Source organism: Rhineura floridana, chromosome 4 (genome assembly GCF_030035675.1).
Source record: "Rhineura floridana isolate rRhiFlo1 chromosome 4, rRhiFlo1.hap2, whole genome shotgun sequence".
Lineage (NCBI taxonomy): Eukaryota > Metazoa > Chordata > Lepidosauria > Squamata > Rhineuridae > Rhineura > Rhineura floridana.
In genome coordinates this window covers 22,426,636-22,446,310 of record NC_084483.1, presented here as the reverse complement: position 1 = coordinate 22,446,310, position 19,675 = coordinate 22,426,636, and the positions used below count along the sequence as shown (strand labels likewise).

The 19,675-nt window shown below is 41.5% G+C and overlaps 1 protein-coding gene across 1 annotated transcript in view; it reads right to left on the bottom strand.

Annotated features, from left to right (window-relative positions):
- VSNL1 (visinin like 1) overlaps positions 1 to 18,342 on the bottom strand; it is a 180,400-nt gene extending 162,058 nt beyond the window's left edge. The window contains exon 1 of the mRNA XM_061622631.1: positions 18,063 to 18,342. The gene's annotated coding sequence lies outside the window, so the exon portion shown is untranslated. The remainder of the gene's footprint in view (positions 1 to 18,062) is intronic.
- Between the last annotated feature and the right edge of the window lie 1,333 nt (positions 18,343 to 19,675).

Below are 19,675 nucleotides of genomic sequence, written 5' to 3'. Positions count from 1 at the left end.
TGAAAACCTGGAATAGGTTTGCTTCTCACTAACACAAAGTGTAGATGTCCACCTACATATTTCTCTTAAGTGACAGAGTTAGGGATCTGAAGAAACACCTGCTCACATATTGGCCTGACTGTATGTCGAGGTCATCAGCTGATGTCCTTTTCTGAGTCTGCCATTGGAACTAAAGTGGGAAGCAACCAGAGAGGGAAAGCAACATCTGCTGTGGTGCTCTGCTGGGGATCTGTTATCTCAGCGTAGCTCAATTGGCACCAACTTTCTTTTCGTTTAGGTGTCATCTCAAGTTTATTTAGTTATCTATCTTTAGGTCTTAGACCTATCTATCTTTAGGTCTTTTAGATCTGTGACCAATTTGAATGGGCTGTGGTTTTGTTTTTGTTTATTATTATTATTATTATTATTATTATTAGTAGTAGTAGTAGTAGTAGTAGTATAATATTTGTATACCGCCCCATAGCCAAAGCTTGCTGGGCGGTTTACAACAATTACAAACAAATATACAAATTTAAAAACACTTTTTTAAAAAAAAATTAAAAACAAATGCTAAAATGTCTGGGAGAAGAGGAAAGTCTTGACCTGGTGCCAAAAAGATAACAGTGTTGGAGCCAGGAGCACCTCGTCAAGGAGATCATTCCATAATTTGGGGGCCACCACTGAGAAAGCCCTCTCCCTTGTTGCCATCCTCCAAGCTTCTGTCGGAGTAGGCACCCAGAGGAGGGCCTTTGATGTTGAGTGTAGTGTATGGGTGGGTTCGTGTTGGGAGAGGCATTCCATCAGGTATTGTGGTCCCAAGCCGTGTAAGGCTTTATAGGTTAAAACCAGCACTTTGAATCGAGCTCGGAAATATACAGGCAGCCAATGCAAGCAGGCCAGAATTGGTTTTATATGTTCGAACCATCTGGTCCCTGTTACCAATATGGCCACTGCATTTTGCACAAGCTGCAGTTTCCGAACCGTCTTCAAAGGCAGCCCCACATAGAGTACATTGCAGTAATCTAACTTGGAGATTACCAGAGCATGGACAACTGAAGCCAGGTTATCCCTGTCCAGATAGGGGCATAGCTGGGCCACCAACCGAAGTTGGTAGATGGCACTTGTGAGGTGTCCTTCCCTGGCTCTCCCTGTCAGGTTCCTACCTGCTCGTGGTTACTGCCTGTCTCTAGGCACCACCAGGGACTCCACCAGTCCGGACCGCTCTCTCTTATGATTTCTCTCCCCGCTCTAGCACAGATCTCAACAGATCCCCCTGCTAGGCAACCACCAGTAACGTCCCAATACTAGTATTCCCAGAGACTCTGAATACTGGTATTGTTATTCTCTTCACCGCTGCCACCATTTGTTACAGTTCCCCTTCAGCCTTGGTCATTACCTTACCCTCCCTTCTGGTCTGTGAAACCCCAGCCAAGGATCAGGCCTTTGGTAAACCAAATTAAGTATTTATTACAGATAACAAAGCTAACAAGATTAACAAGATTTCTTCTTAAGGCACATAAGCATATGGTTTTACTCAATACTAATCCGAACTCCACCTCCCTCCTGGTAAACAACTCTCTAAACCCCACCAAGCAATCCACTCTTTCTCTTCTCCCCCCAGATTCCACAATTCACCACCTCACATTCCCCCAGATTTACCTGTCATCCTTTCATTTATACTGTCAGCCATTTTAAACATTCAGCCAATCATCAAGCATTCTATTGCCCATTCACTCCCCCTCCTCTTTCACTACTTACCATGTATACTCTAAACAACCAGCACTTACCATATATACACTAATATATAGGAACATCACAGCACTCCGTGCCACCGAGGCTACCTGAGCCTCAAGTGACAAAGATGGTTCTAGGAGAACCCCTAAGCTACGAACCTGCTCCTTAAGGGGGAGTGCAACCCCATCCAGGACAGGTTGGACATCCACCATCCGGTCAGAGGAACCACTCACTAGCAGCATCTCAGTCTTGTCTGGATTGAGCCTCAATTTGTTAGCCCTCATCCAGTCCATTGTTGCAGCCAGGCACCAGTTCAGCACATTGACAGCCTCACCTGATGAAGATGAAAAGGAGAAACAGAGCTGCGTGTTATCAGCATACTGATGGCAGAGCACTCCAAAGCTCCGGATGACTGCATCCAATGGTTTCATGTAGATGTTGAACAGCATGGGGGACAGAACTGACCCCTGAGGAACCCCATACTGGAGAGTCCAGGGTGCCGAGCAATGCTCCCCAAACACCACCTTCTGGAGCTGACCCACCAAGTAGGAGTGGAACCACCGCAATGCAGTACCTCTCACTCCCAACTCAGCCAGTCTTCCCAGAAGGATACCATGGTCGATGGTATCGAAAGCTGCTGAGAAATCAAGGAGAATCAACAGTCACACTCCCCCTGTCCCTCTCCCAACAGATGTCATCATACCAAGGCTGTTTTCGTGCCAAACCAGGCCTGAAACCCAACTGAAATGGATCCAGATAATTGGTCTCATCCAAGAGTGTCTGGAGCTGGCCTGCCACTACTCGTTCAAGGACCTTGCCCAGGAATGGAACATTTGCCACCGGCCTATAGTTATTAAGATTTTCCGGGTCCAGGGAAGATTTCTTCAGGAGTGGTCTTACTACCACCTCTTTCAGAGGGCCTGGGACCACTCCCTCTCGCAAAGAGGCATTAATCACTTCCCTGGCCCAGGCTGCTGTTCCATCCCTGCTAGCTTTTATTAGCCAAGAAGGGCAAGGATCCAGCACAGAAGTGGTTGCACAAACCTGTCCAAGCACCTTGTCAACGTCCTCAAGCTGTACCAACTGAAACTCATCCAAGAAACCGGGACAAGGCTGTGCTCTGGATACCTCGCTTGATTCACCTGCTATAAAACTGGAGTCTAAGTCCTGGCGGATGCTAAAGATTTTACCCTGGAAGTGCCTAACAAATTCATTACAGCAGGCCTCAGATGGATCTACCATGTCCTTGGGGCCAGCGTGCAATAGTCCCCAGAGAATTCTGAACAGCTCCGCTGGGCGGCAGATTGATGATTCGATAGTGGCAGCAAAATATTGTTTTTTGCTGCCCTCACTGCCCCTAAATACAGCTTACCATAGGCACTTACCAGTGTGTAATTGCATCCATCAGGAGTTCGTCTCCATCTGCACTCAAGCCATCTCCTATGTTGTTTCATCGCTCTTATAGAGGCTGCTTTCATTTCTAATTTATTTTTATACAATTTTGTATGCTACCCTTATAGCAATATATTGCCTGAAAATCTATTGATATAGGGCAGTATAGAAAATTTTTTAAATTAAAATTAAGTGAAGTTATACTTTTTTTCTTTTGTAAATGAAGCTAAAAATACGTGGGAGATGCCCAGAGTAGCCCAGAAGGAGCCAAGGCCCTTGCAATCCCCTTTAGCCCACTTTAGAAAGAGTGAGCCTGCTGGTGCAGTTATGACCTGGTGGAAGCTCAGTCTGTTTAGAAATTCCCACCATGGCACCTTACGTTGCTAAGTTATTCTGCATATACTACTGTGGGCAACTGATTGTTTCCAGACATTCACACTTGCTCTTTCCTCCTGAGCTAATTATTCAAGAGCAACATGTTTTTCTCCATGCTTACCAGCCGGTATGAAAGAACTCTGAATGCTATTATGTGTAAAGTGTCCTGAATACCAGTGGATGGTGTGTGTGTGTCTTATGTAAATACAACTGTTGTGAATAATATATTAGCTGATCAAAGTAGACATAAAGTTCACATCCATTTGCCAATACATAGTCTCCTGATTTTAGCCTTCCTCAAATAAGGCTTTACTATTTCAGATGTGTTAATTGCAGCTATCATATAGATTTTGTTTTGCGGTGTTGCAACACATGGCAGTTTCTAGTCAGACTGCGATGTCAAAAAGGTTCCACTAAACTTTGAGTATTTTTTCCTAGACAGGTTGCAATTATGGAATGCAATTCTATGGCCTGTTGTTACAATACCACAGTGATTTATTTGGCCTTGAAATTCTACAAATCATGCTTGTCTCTCTCTCTCTAGCTCTTTCTAATCATAAAGATGGATTGTATCTATGTGATGGAAACCACCATCACAAGTTACAATTTTTGTGGTGTCTTCTCTTTCATCTTCCCTGAAAAGTCATGTTTTCTGCAAAGGTTTTGGCCTAATTCCCTAGTCCTCATCCCTAAACTCATACTCATTCTTTTTTACCCTTTCCCCTTCGACATTGCCCCTGTTCTGTTACCTCCTCCTCTACACACACATACTTTGCTGTCTCCTTCATTGTCTTAATTTAAGTTTAAGTTTCTTGGGGCAGAGACCTCTGTTTTTTGCTTGTGTTATTCCAGTGGTTCCCAACCTTTATGAGCATGGGACCCCCTTTATAAGCTGATTTTTTTTGGTGACCCCCTCCCCCCAGGGAGGCAGGTTGCCTGCCAGGAAGGAAGGGGGAAAGCAGCCTTTCTCTGCAGTCTTGCTTCTTTTTGCTTCACAAAAAGCCCTCTCCTCTCATTCTAAGTAAGGGTGTTGTCAGTAGCGGCAGTGCAAGGAGACAGGAATCAGTGATAGTAATGCCCTCTTCTTCCTGGTAGCCCCACCCTCAGCCTCCTTTGGCATCTGCCATGTATTCTATAGGCAGATGCCTGCCCTTAGTGCACCTGAAAGACGCTCTGGCGCTTCAGCAAAAGGCCTCCCCTCTCGTTTGGAGCAAGCGGGAGGTATCATCTGCAGCAGCAGTGGAAAGCAGACAGTGAAGACTTTTTTAAAAAAATTAATAAATAATTCATTTCTTTACTGTTCACAGCCCCCTCTGGATTACTTCGCGGCCCCCCTGGGGGTCCCGGCCCCCAGGTTGGGAAACACTGTGTTAATCAGTAAACAGTGGTACTATATACATTAATCAATATTATTCTCATTTTCACATTAAGATCAAGGTGTACTGTAGCTCAGCATTAGAGCATCTGTCTTGCATGCAGAAGGACTCTGGTTCAGTCCCCAGCATTCTCCAGGTAAGACAAGGAATGCCCGCTGTCTGAAACCCTGGAGAGCTCCTATCAGTCAGTGTGGACATACTAAGCTAGATAGTCTAGTGGTCTGACTCAGTATGCTCCTAAAAAAGAAACTCATTTGAAAATGTGCATAGAAAAAAAATTGAACGCCAATATAGTATAGTGATTAGAGGGCTGGACTAGGATCTGGGAGACCAGGGTTCAAATTCCCACTCACATAAAGCTCACTGGGTGACCTTGGGCCAGTCACAGCCACTCAGACTAATCTATCTCACATATTTGTTGTGAGGATTAAGAAAAAAACGAGAACCATGTATATCACCTTGAGCTCCTTAGTGGAAGGGTGAAATATCATATTCATATTATTTATTGAATATATTGCTTATGAAAACCCTATTCATAGGGTCACCATAAGTCAGAATTGACTTGAAGGCAGTCCGTTTCCATTTTTACACCAGAATAGTCTCTAAGTAGTTTACAAAAAGCTAAGAAATACAATATTATGTACACTTTTCCTAATATATATGACAACACATACTTTTCCTAGTGCCATAAACATACTCTGGCTGAGTGGAATCATTCTCCATAGAATCTGAAAAGGCTGGATTGACTTTTTAGAGGCATATTACACCTACAGATTTCTGCCAGACAGACAGAGATTAAGAATAATAAGCACTGTGGCCCTTACCTGTATCACTCCTACTCAGGAGAAAGGTAGGCATTTTTTTAAAAAAAAATTTAACAAAACAATACATAGCAACATAAACAACAACAATTTCCCCAACCCCGGTCACAGAGGATAAACATATATATAACAGAAATAGATAACATACATCATTTTTCAATGCATTAAAAGAGAGATGTGATAAACTTATAGATATACCATATATAAGTAATAATAAGAACCAAAGTTTAAGTGAACCATATGGATCTTGCTATAGATGAGAGACCGTCATAGAGAGACCGTTATTTGCATATTCAATAAATAACCACCATGTAACCCTATGTAAGTCAGATTTAGTATTCTCTTGTAAAGAATGCATATTATAGGTAATTTTATCTAATAAGGCTAAATTCCATATATTTCTGTACCATGCCATTTTATCTAAATTTTCTAATATTTTCCAGTTTTGTACTACCTTTTGGCGAGCTGCCATTACAAGTTTAGAGATCAACAATTTAGATTTCAATTTAGCATTTTCTCCTCTAAACATTAATAAAAGAAATAATTCCGGCATGAATATAATATTTTCTTTTGTAATATTTATAAGTTCTTTATGCACCATATTCCAAAATGGAATAATTTTAAGACATGTCCACCAGGAATGAAAATATGTGCCTTTATTAGCACAACCGCGCCAACATAATGGACTCATATTAGAGGATATATATGATAATCGAGTTGGAGTTAAGTACCATCTATGTAATATTTTAAGATTAATTTCTTTATGGGTAGCGGATATAAATTTAGTATATTTAGAAAAGCAAATATCTTTCCATTCTGTATTTTTTAATTCAAAACCTAAATCCTGTTCCCATTGAGATTTAAGCCCTGTAAATTGTCCCATTTGTAAGCCTAATAATATTTTATAAAACGCTGACACAGTACCTTTCCCTCTAGTCCCCAATGTTAACATTGAATGTTCAAATCCAGTAAGTGGGCGAGTAGCGTCTTTTAATTTCAGGATCTTTAAGAGTATGAGTCAATTGGTATGTATGAAACAATCCCATTTTTAAATTCGGAATATTTGCTCTAAGTTGGTCCAATGTAATTGGGCAATTCCGTATAAAAAAATCTTTAAATCTAAAGTAATCATACTGTTCCCATTTTGCAACAAGTTTCTTAAATGTCACATCTTTAATACCATGGTAGGATTGTAATGGAGTTAATGGTGTATATATTTGTGAAATTTTTGATTGCCAATTTTTCCAAATTAAAATGGTAGCTTTTGTAAAAGGATTGTTAATAGAGCGTATAAAGGAATGTTGTAACTTTGTAAATGGTAATGACCACAATTATAAAGCTTAATTGAAGCAGTTGGAAGGCTGCGTAATAGATCTGTAGATTAGGGAGTCCCCAACCTCCATCTGCTGTGTGTGCATAATATAATTTATATGCTAACCGAGGTGTGTTTTTTTTGAAACATAAATTTATTTATTATATTTTGCCATTTATTAATCTGTTTTGGGTGGAGGAAAATAGGAAGAACTTGAAAGAGGTACAGAAATCTCGGGACTATCTTCATATGAACTGAAGCTATTTTTCCTAATATAGAAAGATTAAGTTTAGACCAGCGTTTTATATCTTTTTTAAGTTTGCGTATCAGTGGATAATAATTAATATGTAGTAATCGTGATATGTTCTTTGGAATTTGTACTCCCAAATAACGAAATGAAGTATTACATATTGGTATACCCAATACTTTCTGAACTTCTAGTTGATGTCTACGTAATGAATGAAAAAACATACCTGATTATTTACTATAGTTAATTTGAAGCCCTTCTACCTCTGCAAACATTTTCAACTTTTCTTCAAGTGGTTGTGCTGCTAACTTTGAGAAAGGTAGGCATTATGCACATATTGCACATTCTATGCCATAATATCGGGAAGGAGGTTTTATTATACAGCCACAAGAGTGGCTGTATACTATAACCAGCATGGATTTTTCACATTCCGCCATGTTAAACTGAAGATACTCCACAAGCCATTCTGGTGGTTCCCATAGGTTTATTTCAAAACAAAATCTTACAAAACTTAGTACTGAACTCAGAAATGCTTGCTTAACAACCCTGTTAAGTTTTCATAGTGATACACAAAACACTCAGAGAATCCAGACTTGAAAATCTGAAACACGAGTAAAATAATCCAGACCCCTGTTGGACTTTTTTCTGTCAATGGTCTCATAATTTGTTGAAATTAATTAAAAATTAGCCATGTTCAGAAAGTACCTGTAATCCTATTAGTGACCTTGCCCCATATTCTGACCTTCATCTTCTGCAGTTTAAAAGTAAAAAGAAAAGATGCTGGCTGATTTTTAATTCATTTAAGAAAATTAACATTGGAGTCTATGACAGTGCACTCATGCTCAGTAAGAACCAACTGTCAGTGTTCTAAAAGCCAGACTAACAGCTGTTTGTCTTGGTTAACCAGGGGGCCACACCCACACCAGACATTCATTCAACTTCAAACAGTCATGGCTTCCCCCAAAGAATCCTGAGAAGTGTAGCTTGTGAAGGGTGCTGAGAGTTGTTAGGAGGCTCCTATTCCCATGACAATCAACCCCTCTTCCCAGAGAATTCTAGGGATTGTAACTCTATGAGGGGAATAGGGAATTTCCTAACGACTCTCAGCACCCTTCACAAACTACACTTCCCAGGGTTCTTTGGGGGAAGCCATGACTGTTTAAAGTGGAATAAATGTCTGCTGTGGATGTGGCCAGGGGCAGCTTTGGTTTAAATTTGGGTGGCAGACTACATGTACCTACTGTAAAATAAAAAGTGGAAGAAACCCTGAAAAATAATGGTGTTGTTAACAATGTTTTCCTTTGGAAAGGAAAGGGGATTTCCCTCTGCCCAGTGCCCACTTACCCAATCTCCTCCCTCCTCCACTTTCCTCCCTCCCCCTCCCCCAGGTCAGTTTCACCTATCCTAAGCATAACTGCACAGGAGTAAATCCCACTGAATAAGCATGCTAATGATCAAACCTGCAACATATTGTAATCAGCCTAATTTTGCATCAAGGCTGCAGTTTCAGATTCAAATGTTAATGAACCCCAAATAGAAATAGAATATAACATCCAGTTTGAAACACAAAAGGCTGACACTGACCAATAAAACTGCTTTGAAATTAATAAAAATAAATTTGACACAGATTTAGATTCTCTGTAGAAACATTAGTAACACAGGAAAGAAGCAAAGTAAGAAGAACACCAAGAAACATGCAAAAATATAATTCTCCATCTTTGGAGATGGCAGGTGTTGCCACCACTCACCATATGCTCAGAGGCACATGTTACCAAATTCTTCCAAGCTACACAGGAAGTGGATTGGACTGTGAAAGACCAACCCAAATGGTGTTTGCATTTTGACAACTTTGTAGGCAGTACAGTATCTCAGAGAGGAGTTCAGGTTTTCCGCTCCCCTGGTGCATTCACTACAGCTGCCCAATTTCCCTGCTTTTTAAAGTTTGGTAGAAATATCTGTGGGCTATAGGTACATTCTTAAACCGCAAGGGTGGTTGGTTTTTTTGCTTATTAGTGAGTATGTAATACACTCATCCCACATATCTACCTGTACTAACTGTTCAGAAAAGAATAGTATAACACAGTGCTGGCTAGCCTATGGCCCTCCAGATATATTGTGGAACAACAACTCCCATCATCCATTGGCCATGTTAGCTGGGGCTGATGGGAGTCCAATGACAACTGGAGGGCCAAAGGTTAGCCATCCCTGGTATAAGAAATTTTATTTTCAGTCGCAACTGTAACCATAAATACAGTGCCTTGCCAAAGTAATCAGACCAATCAGACCCTTACCAATGCTCTCATATTACTGAATTACAAATGGTACATTGTAATTTCGTTCTGTAAGAGATTTTATTTTGAAACACTGAAACTCAAAATCCATTATTGTAAGGTGACATTGGTTTTACGTTGGGAAATGTTTGTAAGAAACATAACAAACTGAAACATGTTGCTTGCATAAGTATTCAACCCCTGTGCTGTGGAAGCTCCCAGTGTACACAGATGAAATAAATTGCCCTATAGAGGACACAGTTATCTTACCATTGGCCTCTACCTGTGAACCATTAAAGTTGCTATCACATTGTCAGGATAAAACCCCCACTGTTGAAGGATCATTGGTCAGGCTGTAGATCTGAAGGAAAATGAAGATCAAAGAGCATTCTACAGAAGTGAGAGATAATGTATTACAAATGCATAGATTAGGAAAAGGGTACCAAATAATATCCAAGTCTTTGGATATCCCAGTGAGCACAGCTGGATTAATAATCAGGAAGTGGAAGCTGCAATCACACCACCCAGGCACTGCCAAGAAAAGGCCGTCCCTCAAAACTCAGTGCTGGAACAATTTTATTAATGTTTTATAATTGTACTATATATATATTTTTTTCCACACTTGCTCATATTTTAATTGTGATTTTATTTGTTGTACACCGCCCTGAGAGCTTTCTGCTATAGGGCGGTCTAGAAATGTAATTAAATAAATAAAATAAATAAGGAGGCTTGTGAGAGAAGCCACAGAGAGGCCAACAATCACTTTGAAGGAGCTACAGAGTTCAGTGGCTGGGAGTGGAATAATGGTGCACCAGTTAACCGTATCAACAGCTCTGCATAACACTGGCCTGTATGGGAGGGTGGCAAGAAAGAAGCCGTTACTCAAAAAGTACTATCTGAAAGCACATCTAGAGTTTGCCAGAAAGCATGACAGTGCCCCAGCTGTGACGAGGGAAAAGGTTTTGTGGTTAGATGAGACCAAGATAGAGCTTTTGGGCCAAAATTCAAAAGCGCTATGTGTGGTGCAAACCTAACACTGCCTATGCCTCAAGACACCCCATTCCTACAGTGAAGTATAGTAGTGGCAGCATCATGCTCTGAGAATGCTTCACATCAGCAGAAACTGGGCATCTTGTTAAAACTGAAGGAAGAATGGATGGAGCAAAAAACAGGGAAATATTGCAAGAGTACACTAAAAAACTGAAGTTTGGAAGGAAATTCACTTTTCAGCAGGACGATGATCCCAAGCACAAGGCCAAAGCAACACTGGAGTGGCTCAACAACAAAAAGGTGAATGCCCTACAGTGGCGCAGCCAAAGTCCTGATTCAATCCCATTGAGAATCTGTGGAGTTCTTTGAAAATTGTGGTCCACAAGTGACATCCAGCCAACCTGAACGACTTGGAGCAAATCTGTCAAGAAGAATAGGCCAATATCCCTCTGACACTGTGTGCAAAGCTGGTATATACCTATCCCAAACAACTTAAAGCTGTTATTGCAGCAAAAGGTGGCTCTAACAAATATTAATGTGTGGAGGTTAAATACTTATGCAAGCAACATGTTTCAGTTTTTTATGTTTTTTACAAACATTTCCCAACATAAAACCAATGTCACCTTACAACAATGGATTTTGAGTTTCAGTGTTTCAAAATATCATACAGAATATCATAAAGAATGAAATTACAATGTCCCATTTGTCATTCAGTAATATGAGAGCGTTGGTCAGGGGTTTGATTACTTTTGCAAATTACTGTAATTGCAAAGTCAAGAATCCAAATGATTATTATTCTTAAGTGTTGTCCATTAAGGACCTTTCAATCTTCCATAAATGGGTATTGCCACTGGTAACCTGAAGGGTAGTCAGGGTCGAAAGCTCCATATGTCAAGATTATTCTTTAGTTTAACCCAACTAATCAGCCCTCCTGTTTACCAAAAGAAAAGAAAAAAGAGTCATGCAATTAAATGTCTAGTGATGTGTGTACAGGAGCTCAAGTTAAGACTCCTAAGAGCAACAACAGTGGCAGTCACAACTATTGTGACAGGTAATCTACTAAAGCCTCAAGGAAACATAATAAACCAAGAATGTTTACAAATCATTTAGTCAGATAAGATGCACACTGAGTTTGATCTGCAAGTCCAGACAAATGATGCTTCTTGAAGCAGAGCCTCTAATTCTATTCTATTCCAAATACTGAATCGCCTATCAACAGCCACATGAAGTGAGGGCTTTGGTTTAACATCAAGGGTCACTCTAGATTACAAAAGAATCAATTGGTAAAACTTGTCCTGAACAGCACCATTTAAGACTATACCTAGGGGGTCTGCATATTTGAACATGCCACCACAAAAAGCAAGAAATCCACCTCCCTGCATATAGAACACTAGCATGCTGGGGTTCAAACTCTCTGCCCTGCAGTCTGAAGTAATACAGTACAGGAAAAGCTCTACCATTTGTTTCTGCTTATAAATTGGCTGACAGTTTGCCTGTAATGTAGTATCTCTGTTGAACATTAAAACATAGCTATAACACTTGCTATACTAATTCAAAACATAATTCTAGACTGCAGTCCTAATCCCTACATAAGTGTGTGAGCGCTCTGCAGTGCTACTCTGGAATATTCACAAATATTTAATTTTTCAGGGAATAAAGGTCTCATAAAGTGATTCCAGAATCTGTGATGGAAGTGAAAAGATAATCTGACTTTAATTTGTTAGGCCTAGAGACTGTATAGAGGAAAGACTGAATGGGAAGGATGGTAGTGTACAGAGAAATCAAAGGAATAGTAGCTAATGGAAGGTGGTAGAATGGGCTGAAAAACAGGACCTTCAGGGCAAAGAAAGTGGGAGAGGCTGGTTTCTGAGGAAAAGAAAGGTAGAGAATTCATGGAATTGACAAAAGAAAGGCCAGTGAGGAAGACAACTATGGGAAGACTTCAAAGGGCCTAACCTCAGTAAAAGTTGTGAACTCTCAACAAAAGGATTAGGGAGAGCCCAAGGTGCTGGCCAGGTGGCTGAAAGAAGCAATGCAGAGAGGGCTGTGGGCTGAGAATTAGGGTCCCAAGGTAAAGTCAGCTGATAAGAGTCATGAGATTGGAGGGGGAGGAGGAAGGATCTTCCAATAAACTGAGTCTGGGCCTAACAGAATGAGGGCCACGCACTATTGGCCAGTAGGGATGGGAGCTTCAACCACTCTGATCCAGAAGGCCAAGGATGCAATGATAAAAGAGGGTATAATTTTACACTGCAGTATCACAACCTACCTAAGTCATCCACCACCATCAAGGTGTGTGCAAGGGGGGGGGACTCAGTGCAAAACATTGATTGCCATCAGTCCATTACTGCCCAACCTACAGAAACAATTGGAAAATAGAGATAATAAGGCCGCCTGATCAGGAAGGCAGGCTACAAGCCATGTCATTCTAAAGCAAAGATGAGGATACTGTAAGGACTGCTTCATGTGTATCTATCTGTGCACCATCTCAGGTAATGAATGCACATGCATTTATGTACAAGAAGTGGCATAGCCATATATATCCGTGGGCAAAACAACTGTCAGAGACACAATGCAGCACATTTTCTGTAGGTTTAGATTAACAGACACCCTGACATTTACTCCAACAGCAGTGAGATTACACAGCACTCCAACAGAGGAAATGTTTAATGTCCTGAAAAATTCAGTGCTGAAATTATTTGTTGTATTAGAAAACTTCCTAACAACTCTTTTTTAAGCAGTGTGTCAGTGAACTGTCCAAATGTTCTGAAGTATCATCAACAATTTGATGTCTCGCTTATTAAAAGGTTGCCCTGTTGTAGCCTCCCAGATGTATGATGCTGCATTCATCCCTGTCACACAGTTGACAGTAATTTCAATGTATATCTATTTTAAAAAACATAATTCACAAACCACATAATTTAAGAGGCCAACAAATATGATACATTCTCATATGTCGTATATAGTAGCATATTGTTAATCTAACAGCAAAAGATCTGGCAACCTAAGCATCTACCCCAGACAGCCTCCCAAAGTCATATTCACAGACTATTGCCACACTTACTTGAATCTGCATAAGGCAGGCCTTATTGTGAAAAGGGCTAAATTATTAAAGTGGTGCTTGCTCTCTCTTGTGACTTCAAGTATTTTAGGATAGCTTACTAGATGTGATGGACTCAAATGGAATCTTATTCCCCTACGGTAAATAATACATGATTTCTTAGTTAATGTTTTTTCTCCCTCAGTTGAACCAATCCTGCAGAGTTCATTTCATCTTTTAGAATTGTATCCTGACAAAGGAGCTGTGCCCATATTAAGATGAAAAAGACTGTTATATAACTCTAGAGTTAGCCACAGATGGGGAATGATTGTGCTACAAACCACTGTAAGTTTGGTGACTGATCACAATTCATTTTATAAAGATAAAGCCAAGCTTCTCACCTTTTAGATTGCTTTCTGTTATTAAGGGTTTATAATAACACACTGATGCCGCTTTCACTGCTCATTCTTCTGTGTAAAAGACAGTGGAGTCTCTTAAACATCATAATAAACATAGACTAGTGAAAAATTACACCCCTCCTCTCTGAAGAATGGGTGTCATGAAATGCTGCTGCTTTGCCTAGTTAAATCATCAAGAAAAGTGCCTTATAATCCAAACACCTTATTTAAAAGGGTATGAGCAGCTCACTGATTGGTTCCCCCTCCCCAAATTGGCTTTGTGAAAAGCAGCCAAAGAATAATGCTTCCCCCCCCCCCCGCCTCCAAGATTGGCAGAAGTGTGTGTGTGTGGGGGAGGAATGAAAGACTGTAACCCTTTTATAGCATCTTCATGTAATGTAGAACAATTCTTGGTGACTTTGTTGCCTCCTTAGTGCCAACTTATTAGAAGGCATGTTAATTCAGCTAATAGTATCTAACAAACTGGACCATCAGAAAGTGGAATTAGTTTAAAAAAAAAATACTGCAGAGGGAGTCAGTCCCCGAGTGCAGCAGCAAGATGCAGCTGAAAGGCAGCCTGGTGTGTTCACACACCATTGCTCTGAGTCTGCAGTGGCTGCCTAAAGAACAGAGCATTCACTGCTGCTGCTGCTACTGCAGTGACCAAAGGAGACGACTTTGGCACTTCCAAACTAAAGGGGCTGCCACTCTTTGCAGGATACAGCTGCTAAGAAATTACTATGTGCCATGTGTATGAAAGCCCTGTAGAGGTTCCATCTCAAAGTGATGCTGGCAGCTGATATGATCACACCTGATAAAGTCAGAACGACACCTCCCACCCACACCCTCTATATTTTCATCCAGAATTCGTTTATTCATTTTAACCATATGAAGAGAGGGACTGGAGGCACCCCTTCTGCAATACGCTGCCTAAAGCATCTGCTTTCCACTGCTTTGCAGTAAGGGGTGGCTCTGTCTCTAAGTGAGGGATGAATTTGCAGTGCAAATTATGTTCTCCCAGCCCCTCAAATCTTTCCCTGATGCAGTGAGCTTTACAAGAGATCAATGACAGGCCTGTTATGCTCTTAAGAGAAGGCAAAGGAACAGTTAAAAGCAAGGTCAACGGGGTCAACTGAGGAGAAAGTATGACAATCAACTCGGTAAGCAGGAGCTTGATGCAATTTAATTAAAAAGGTGAATTTGATACAATCAGAGATTCTGGTTGCTTTGGTAGTTTCATTGGTAAATTCTTCCCAGCCACTAAGAAATTGTTATGCCCGACAACCTGCCTGCCTGCCGCCTTCTTCCTGTCCCTTTATCTTCAGGACCAGCTACCTTACTGCAGTTACATAAAGTTAGCATTGTGCATTTCCTGCCACCTTCTGTTCCTCAATCTGCTGTTTTGGTGGGATGTCCTGGGATTAGAAAATCCTTGTCTCCATTATAAGCAGTTCATGGGCTATACAGAAATGGAGCAGTGTGCTTTGTAGAGTGAAAATGCCCATTGCATCCCAAAACAAGCATGGAAGGAGAATGCACAGCGGATAGAGGATGGGAGTGGCAAAAACATAGGATAGAACTGAATTGTTAGATGAAGGAGATTATTCATGTCTGCCAGCTTCTTTCCAGCAAAACAAGGAATCAGGGATCTCCCAGTCAAGGTGTTCCCGCTCAGTATGCACAAAGATAGTCTTGACTTAGCCCCCCCCCAAAAAAAGTGATGGGCAAGAAGTTTGATCTATCCATATATATGAAAACTTCAAGGGGGCATGGTATGAATCAAGAAAAGGGGGTTGGGTTGCAGTAGTACGTGCAGAGAGCAACCTTTAAGAAAAGCTTGGTTTGTGCATGCAGATGGTGCTCAAAGTTGATGCAGGGTTAAAAAGCAACACTGTGTGCAAGGAGGTAAATAGACTATAGAGTCTCGCCAGTGTAAATAGGCAAACAAATACTCTGGAAAGGGATACAAGGGAAGCACGTTGCAGGTGCATGCATTTTTGGCTTTGGATAAACACTGGAGCCAGCAGCACTAGGATTAACAGTAAAGGACATTATTTACTAAAATCCATCCATTGACTTAATCGAGGTGTGAATCCATCTGTCAATGGATCTTCCCATCAACATCCTTCACATTCAGATTCACCTGTCAGGATGTGCCTGGGCTTTTCCAATGAGACACCTCCTCTCCTCCACCTATCTCTATCCCTAGGAGATACGGGTCAAACATATTCCTAATATACTGCATTAGTTTTTGATTTTATATCTAATGCAGCTGTGACAAAACTGCTTTAAATCGTTCATACTCAAACAAAACTCTCTTTCATGCGATAGAAATCTACCTTGCATGGGAACCCTTCAATCCCTCACCCACCCACGCAAAATGCACATCTTCCCAATGTTGGCAGAAGGAGTGCAGCCGCTTCACTCTATGTACTTATTTTTTAAAAAAAAGACTTGCTCCGCAGAAAGCTATTGCTTTCTTCCTCATTATATAGTCCGTGCCAACAGCATTGTCTCGGTGGGGAGCAGGTTCCCCTATAACCAGCCATGGCATTAAGTCAAACAAGCCACAAAACATTTTCTTAGAAGTTCCACTGAATCCGGAGGGGTGCGGTGGGGTTATGCCCAACGAAAGACACCAAGGACCGCAGTCTTAATCAGGTGTAACACTGCAGCGAACTGGGCTGGTGTTGCTTCCCCCACCCCCAGACATCACAGCGCATCTTGATTGGCTCAGCCGTCGCTGAGTAGAACGCTCCCGCTTGCCGCGCGAGTCCTTTTTCAGATTTGCCTCAACCTGCTTCTCCGTTGTTTTGATTTCCCCCAGAAAAATCGACCTCGCGTCTCTTTCAAACCTCTTTCCCTCTTACGTCTCCTATACGGCTCACAAGCTTCTTAGCGTTTTGTGAAGATAGACCAGTTTTTCCTCCCTCCACCCTGTCCTATTCCACAAACATCCACCAAGCAGTGTTGTGTGGTAAAAAGCTCCTCTCGCGCACAAAAACACTTCTCTCTCTCACACACACAGACACATTAAATATATATAATACAGTACCAGTCTCTGTTCCTGAAAATATACTGCACGTGCACCAGTCGCGTGCTTCTAGTAAAAGAAAATCGATCATTCCAAGAATCTCAAGGAAACAACCACACTAAGCAGTTAGTTGGTTTTTAAAAATAATAATAATAAAGGATTAGATGACCTTGCGAAGCATGATCTTTTCACAGGATCTCTTCATACTGAAAAACAACATGACCTTTTCTTTGATGCTTCTTAAAAAGTGAGCTGAAATAAAGACTTTCATCTACCATCATTAAAAAAAATCACCAAATGCAAATTATTAACCTGGAGATCAATACTCGCGTTTGATGTCCTTATTCGGGGTGTGCTGGTTGTTACAGTTTTAAAAGCCAGAGTATTAGGGTCATGCCGTTTCTTATCTTAAAACAGCTTGATTCGCTCGATCCCCCCCCAATCAAAACCAAAAACACACAGCATGCAAAAAAACAACAACGGTATAATTCAAGTTTGGTAAGATGATTTCTAAACACTCCAAAAAAGAGGATGGGGGAAAGATAACCCAAGCATGTTACTTTAAGCTTCTAAGAACCAATATATGGCACACAAGCCCACTATTCTAGATACATCTCAATCACTCCCCTCACTTCCAAATGTCTCTGATGGGGGGCGAGGAAGAGCAAGGGATAAGAAAAAGGAAGAAGGGACTAACAGCTCTGACATCCAATTGACACCGTCTTTTTTGTACATTGGATAGTATCTCTATGCGCGTCCAAACAGCAACTTTGCCAGATCTGTATGTAAAGATTTGTGTTTATATGGAAAAATACTTCTATTTATAGAGTTTTAGAAGCCACTGGCAATTGCCTCCTCCCGCCTCTTTTCTATTTCTCCCTCCTGTATACTCTTCACCAAAACAACAAAAAACTCATTTTTGTCATTATTTCCAAGCTGCTCGCCGCCCTCAACCTTTCCTCCTAGCAAATAACACAATGCACAACGTCAAAAGAGCTTTATTTAGATTTCACTGCATCAGTGCTCAAGTTGTGTGAAGGAAAACCCCGGTAGTACAGACTATTGAACATCCAGGAGGACAGAGAAACACTTACAGTTTGTGGTGTATGCTGTCCCCTAAAACAAAGGCTGAAACAGAACGGTTCAGATCTTTAAAAGCAAAATAATTAAGAACTGCTTAAGAATCAGAAGTGAATTGATTCGTGCTTGTCTCTGCCGTTTTAAATCCCTTTTGGATCGCTTTTGCAAACCCAGCAGCAGCTGCAAGACGTTCCTCCGCTTTGCTCTGCACTGCAGATCAGGAATCCCAAAGAAATTCAAGGTTCCCTTGCTGGATGGAGCTGCCGTGCGCAGGCGCTTGTCAGCGAAACCTTGGCCGCTGTAATGTTGAAATCTGTTGCCCGTCGCATCCGCGGCTTGGCAGCGACTGAGCATGCTCGTTTGGAACTGAGCAGGCGCAGTACCTCCTGCTGATGCTTCTGCCCACAATAGGAAAAGGCTCCAATTCAAAAGCTTGCCCACGCATCGGATGAGTAAAGAAATAAAGCGCTGGATAGAGAACTACTTGGGTAGGATAGTTATGTTATGGATGGATAATGGAACCTGCTGTCTCGAAATTACAGCCGCAGGAGTGGTGTGTGCTTTTTCTATGGCCAGCACCATTTAACCAGGGTAATGAGAAGGGCTGAGGAGAGCCGTAAGGATGGGGTATGAACTGAAAAGGAAATTCTGGGGATTGAGCCTGAGTTGTCAGAACAGCCTGCAGCACTACTAGGATCAACAAGGGTTTTAGTGAACTATACCGATCTCTTCTCACAGTGCGGTTTGCTCACTCACTCAGGAATGGAGACAGACAATAGGACTCCTCCTCCCTCCCCGGAAATTTAAGGCAGTTTGAAAGAGGGACTGCTGCTGTCTGTAATGCATACACTCATCCCAGTTTTGCCTCAAACAGGTTTTTGCAGGGGTTCGTATTGTTTCAAAAACCTGCAAGGCATGTTTGAGGCAAATGTGTCATGAGAGAAATATGTGGGTTCGCCATGGGAAGCAAAGGTTCTGTCCAAGCGCTTTCAATTCACAATAAAAACATTCCTCTTTACCGCGAGATCTGGAGATATTTTACGCTGTGGTTTTGTTTATATACCGCTTTTTGGCCCAAAGCCCCCCCCAAAGCATTGAATGTATTAATACGACAGAAAGATACAATAAGTGTACAAATCAATAAAGAAAATAAGATGGCACGATCATATAGATGAGCTGCAGTCATGCTGGCACTACAAACACAGCTTTCCAGCATTCCCCTCATTTGGAAGCCAGGTTAACTCACCTCCCTCCCATCTTTCATGTAGAAGCTAACTAGCCAGTCACGCATGGAGAAGTGCCCTCCTCATCACCACCCAAAGGAGCAACCGCCCTTCCTGGCATGACCCCTGCCAAGGACAACCTGCCACCAACACCAACCCCCAAATAAATATCCCCCCCAAAACCCAGCCACAGCTGTTAATGTTCCTACACTTCTTCACAGACAGAGCTAGCTGGACAAACCTAATTCCTTCAACAGGTTGCTGTTCTTCAGGCAAAGCAGAAAAGGGCGGGGGGGGGGAGAGAAATGGACTGCCTTCAAGTCGATCCCAACTTATAGTAACCCTATGAATAGGGTTTTCATGGTAAGCGGTATTCAGAGGGGGTTTACCATTGCCTCCCTCTG